The sequence below is a fragment of the Apostichopus japonicus genome, chromosome 15, assembly GCF_037975245.1.
Source record: "Apostichopus japonicus isolate 1M-3 chromosome 15, ASM3797524v1, whole genome shotgun sequence".
In the NCBI taxonomy this organism is placed as follows: Eukaryota; Metazoa; Echinodermata; class Holothuroidea; order Aspidochirotida; family Stichopodidae; genus Apostichopus; species Apostichopus japonicus.
The window spans coordinates 5,060,006-5,066,005 of NC_092575.1; the positions used below are offsets into that span (position 1 = coordinate 5,060,006).

The 6,000-nt window shown below is 37.7% G+C and overlaps 1 protein-coding gene across 1 annotated transcript in view; it reads right to left on the bottom strand.

The window, feature by feature from the left end:
• Positions 1 to 3,572, bottom strand: part of LOC139981299 (uncharacterized) — a 29,754-nt gene extending 26,182 nt beyond the window's left edge. Inside the window, exon 1 of the mRNA XM_071993563.1 lies at positions 3,441 to 3,572. The gene's annotated coding sequence lies outside the window, so the exon portion shown is untranslated. The remainder of the gene's footprint in view (positions 1 to 3,440) is intronic.
• Positions 3,573 to 6,000: the final 2,428 nt, after the last annotated feature.

Consider the following 6,000-nt stretch of genomic DNA (forward strand, 5'->3'; position numbering starts at 1 on the left):
ATTTGAATTAGCATGTAAACCAATCAAAACAAGTAGTGGTGAAAGGAAGGATATAATCTGTTTAACAGAAACTGGACGATACACATCAAAGTGAACTTTGAGATGTGAAAACATGTGTAATGCTGACTATGACTACTGCTATACTGCAGTTACCTTGTCTTTGTTGTTGGCACGGTATGCACGAAAATCTCGAATCTGGTTGCACTCCCCACTACCAGTTCATGCAACTCAAAAACAACTTTATGGAAAATTCCCAGTCATCAAGACATGCCTTTTGGTATTCCAGATTAAACATATATAATGATTTGAAGCACACATCAATGACCTACATAAATGTTCTCTGAGGGCATGTCTCTCGATGATCACAAATAACTGCTGAGGGTTTATTTTGCTTTCTCCAAGAAAAAACACATATGCTGAGGCTTTCTGAAATATTTTGCAAATACAACTGCAAGTTGGTGCTTTCCTTAGTAACAAAAAAAAAAACACCAAAAAAAAAAACGATAAATACATTCCCATCATAATAAGGCTGTGTAAAAACCTAAATAGTTCCTAGGCATTTATTGGCATGTATCACTCACAAAAACGTGACATCTGCATCCGAAAATAATAATCGTTTAGTGATTCAAGTGGTAAAAAAATTAATTATCAAGCAAGGACCTTCAACAGATATACTCTCAAGATGTTCTATTTGTAGTGTCTGTCATAATATTAAAAAAGACCTGTGGTACATTAAGCCCTGTCCACTGATTACTATGCATGATATCTGCACCAAAAACAACAGGGACCATCCTTTGGTCTTAATGGTTATAATTATGCCTTCTATCAACTCAAAAATTAATAGATTTTGTGTTTTCATGCAAATTTCGGAAAAATACTCATACTCAATACTGCCAGCCAATCATCAATATTTAATTAGCAAGCCCAAAATGGCAGTGAAAACATAGTGATGATGGATCAACGCGCCACACCAAATATTAAGTAAATGTCATGTATAGCTACTTAGAAATTGCCTTCTAAAGTTTTTCAGCCCCCCCCACCCCTGCCCCCTCTCATTCCTATACAAGATATCTTCACTGAAAACAACAGGGAACACCATTCTGCCATGTATCAACTCAAATTAGTCTAGGATTCTTGAGATATCATGTATACAAGCAGACATCTCACACACAGGACATCACCATTGCATAGATTGTCTTTTGGCAAAAACAAAACAAAGAAAGCCCAAGTGTTGGAGGGATTGAAAACCATGTTCTTGAACCATATAATTTCTCCTGACGATTAAAAACATTCATCCTAAAAATCAGTACCTCTGAGAAATTTACTCTCTACCAGGAATTGAGTAGTTGATAAATATTCTTCATTCATTAAGATAAAATATCTGCATCAAATTTGTGCATTGTATTCCAAACACAAACTGACATAATTACAAATTTGGTGAGCACAAGGACATGCAAACTTACACAATGGAAGTCTACGAAAGCTGCACGTGATTCCTTTACAGATAGTTTGCTCCTATGCGTATCTCAGGAAACAAATGTGGTAACAAATGGATTGCAACATTGTTTTCCCATCTGAAAAATCAAGTTTAAAATAAGCATCACCCTGTTTTTACACCATGGTTATTGTTGAATATATTATATGTACATAAGTTTCCTTGATATTCACAGAGAGTAGTGTTATACCAACTAAACGAATTATTTAAGCTATCAAAGAAAAACGAGACATCTAGTGTACCAACTGCATACAGCCACAGCTTAAGTTAAAGTTAGCCCTAAAGTACAGGTAGGCATGGTGGCACTCACATTTACATATATCTGGCGTGCTTCGATTTTCAAAGTGGTAAACTTTCAGATTTTTTAACTCCTTGTAAACTCATGAGATAATAATGCAGTCTCGGGGGGGGGGGGGGGATCTCTTTTAAAGTAATCTAGAATATTCGAATAATTTAGAATATTTTGTACAGGAAACTATATATCAATGAACAGGTGAGAAGTTGAGGATTTCATGTCACATGACTTTTATTCAATTTGAGCTCATGCTGTATGACAATATGCAAATTAGGTCCCAAAATGGCATCTCTCCTGTCTATTGGCAATTAACTAAAAGTCAAGGAATTAAGTTGTCATCTTGTTTTATGTTATTTTGCTCACTCCGAGTGTCTGCAATTGCATACACTGCTATCATAAGGGCTAGATCACTTCCATATTATAGTCTTAGTTAGGTCTATTAGTATCACCAATCCACATCAGCCTTGGCCTACTTGCTACCTGCTAAATTGGCAAACCAGTAATTATAAATTGCATCACATGAATACGTTTACTCTATAAAAAAAATGTATCAGCGTTACGATAGGCCAATGCGTAAGGCCGTTTTAATATATACTGCCTAGTATAGCCTAAGTATAAGCCCTACTATGTAAAAAGGACTAGAAGTATACACTAAGTTATAGGATTAGGCGTAACTGAACTTACGAATAGAAAACACCAAGTAACAGTATAAATCAGCCGTTCGTCCGTGATTCTCTGACAAGTAGGAGTTGACAATGACAAACAGCAGCTATTCTAACTTAATGTATACATTTAAAGTTAGGTCTACGTAACGCAAGCGAATCAAAAGCAGTCTTCTATTTAATTTTGTCGTGAGTCTAGAAGCATTTCTCAGTATTGTCACGTTTACTTACAAAATAACTAAACTTACCTTCGAATTTGTCAATCAACTCTTCCAGGCCCCAGTCATTTTAACGGCCGTCCTTTTAACGTGATTTTCCATGTCATTGTAGCTCTAATGGTCGCGAAGTGAATGTGGCCTGCGCGTGTATGACGGTGGATTACTAGTATATTTAGTAACGATAAATGACTTTACTTGATAAACTGGTACAAGTTAGATTGCATTATCTAACTCTGCATCCGTTGATTAACGCTTTGGCAAAGTTCCCTTTAATCATGTAAAATGACTAAGTGGACCTTTACTATAGTTTTCGGCAATTTTCTATCGTATGCATACGTATACTTTTACCGAATGTTGTGTAATATTTACAAAATGCCATGTATTTTTTACAACCCGTGATTTACATAACATTATTTTACATATTGCGTTCTGTGTGTATAGGGTCTCAGTAAGCCCATTGGCAAATGGCGAATGGTTCACTCACATACAGTAACTTTGCACCGCCTACCGCAATCTTTGCATCATAATTACATCTAATGTTGCAGATGGATACATACTAGTAGCTACTATATATTAACCAGGATGAAAACGGGAATGGTTACTCGTGTATAAACCACAATGAGAAAACAGAATGGCTCCTATATGTGTGAGTTTGTCTGCAAGAATACACGCTGACTTCATTAAACGTGACCCTTATTTGACGCAACATGGTAGTAGTGAAAAATGTATCGAAGAAACACCCAAAAGCAATTCCATGAGATAATACTTACAGTTTTGCTGTAGATTTTTCGGAGGAAATCTTCTTCTAATTAAGCAGTTGTAAGAATGTTTGCTTTTGGGGTTGAAACAATTGCAACGAATCAAAAGTATGAAACCTGAAACTGTACTTAGTTATAAAACATTCGCTGATTTGCATACAATGGATATCACGGTGCAGCTGCGTGCACAAGTATCACAAGAGCCAAATAACAACATTGGACTCTTCCATTAGCCCAATAGGCACATACGGAAAATATGAGTACATTTGACATCCAGTTGAGTTAAAAGCAGAATTCTTGGACAAGAATTTACATGGACGAATGGCAACCCCCCTCCCCCTCTTCCTCTTAAATAAGGTTTTCAGGAGAGGAGGTGTACAACTGGAAAAATGATACCTACGGTCAGACTAAATCGGAGAAATAAGATTTTACTCGTTAGACCGTCAATAACTTTTATAGCTGACCCTTTTCCACATATTGTACCCCCAGGTTAAATATTATTAACGAAATTTTACTATTTCTACCATGACATCTTTATCTTCACTTTAGATAGTACAATATTTCATAAAGCTGTTTCTTATTATCTGAGTTTATGTGAGATGCATAGCGTTTATGACTTCGCACCATTTCAGGAATATCGAAAGTTGATTGGAAATTTGAAGTAGTAGCGATAACCCCCGTATACAGGGATGGATCTGCCCTGTTGTGACACAACTCATAATTATGTGATCAAGCCGACATTGTTACGATAGTTTTTTTTTAAAGGCTCCGGATACTGTACAGTGTTGACTTGGTTAAGATCATGTGATCATTCTCGGCATATTGGATAACATCATGTTTTGTTTAATTTTTTATATTACCTTTCCGAGTGGTCTTTGACGAACAAAACTCACGTCGGACAATCTAAAACACTGCTTATGTTGTCCGACAGACGACTAGCATTTGCCGAAAGCAGGGGAAGACTGGGTCTTAAAACCGGCCTGGGCATTTTCACCTAGACCGGCCCATTATTCATTGATATGTTACTTACTAGTGATCGCCGTCCTGGGGGAGGGGTCTTAGGGGAGGGGGTGTCCCCCTCCCCATTGAGATTTTTTTGAAGTTAAGGAATGCCTAGATGCAAAATGGTGCAATATTTCTCAATTTTGTAGGTTACAATAATACTTTTAAAAGACCCACAATTATTTCCAGAAGCAACGCTTTATTAAACTGAGGAAAGTTAAAAACGTAAACAAAAATAGGCAAATTATATGTTTAGACTGGATTTTAATTAGTTTTTAAGCATTTTGTGACAATATGCTTGAAATTTCTTTGAAAAAAAGCTAAATAAAATCCACTAAAATATATATGTTCAATAACAGGAGCACATGTCATGTCTACGAGAGTAGAAGCCTACGCAGTTAGCTGATTCTGGCAGCCACACCATCAATGATATTTTAAGTGTTAAGTTTGGCCAAGATCCTTTTTTCCTGAACGCCTCAAGATGTTCTTGTGTCATTGTACCTCTTCAAACGGATTTTGAGTCTCTTCAAGGCAGAGAGAGAACGTTCACATGTCACTTGTCACACAGGTAGCGTTACCAGCAGCTTGTAAACAAGCTCAATGCTCTTGTAAGCATCGGTGAAAAGGTTCAACTTGTTCGCTGCTTCTGACAGCCACACCATCAATGATATTTTTAGTGTCAAGTTTGGCCAAGATCCTTTCTTCCACAGACATCAATATGAGCGCCTCAAGTTGTTCTTGTGTCATTGTACCTCTTCAAATGGATTTTGAGTCTCTTCAAGGCAGAGAAAGAACGTTTACATGCTACTTGTGACACAGATAGCGTTACCAGCAGCTTGTAAGCAAGCTCAATGCTCTTGTAAGCATCGGTGAAAAGGTTCAACTTGAGGAACACCTTAGCAGCAGAGATCGAAGACAGTCTTTACATGACTGATTCCCAGAGTTAAAATATAAATTTCTACACAGCCCGTCTAAATTTTATTAACTACCGTGAAAATGGGTTGTAAATTTTACCAGGCTCCCCAGCCCACCGGCCTATCGGGCCACCGGCCCACCGGGCATTGCCCAAATGCCCGAGCGGCCAGTCCGCCACTGTCCGTAATTAAGTGTTCAACACTTCGAACAAAATTCGGAATATCCCTATTCTTTAAATCAAAACCTAGCATAAGATAATGTTGTATCTTGTTGGTATCGCTACCCCCCCCCCCCCCCCACCCCTCCCGTTGATATTAGAAACAACGACTAATAAATAAATCACATTTTGATTCGTTCTGTAGTGAGGGGAATATCCTACACTTTAGCTGTATGTCCACCTCGCATCGCTAACTTGCAGAAATGCATATTTCGTTACTAGTAAACTAAGACAGAATGTGGATATTGTTCATATGCACTAATGGCTACGTAAAGTATAGTATACTATGTTGTACACTACAGACCCTGGCGGCCACGATCACGCTTGCTTTCTACTTTTACGGCCGCACGCACGTATGATAAGCTAGCTGGAGTACAACGTGTATGCATGGTTATACTGTGCATGTGGGCATACAGCATGTTCATTTTATGTTGCTGC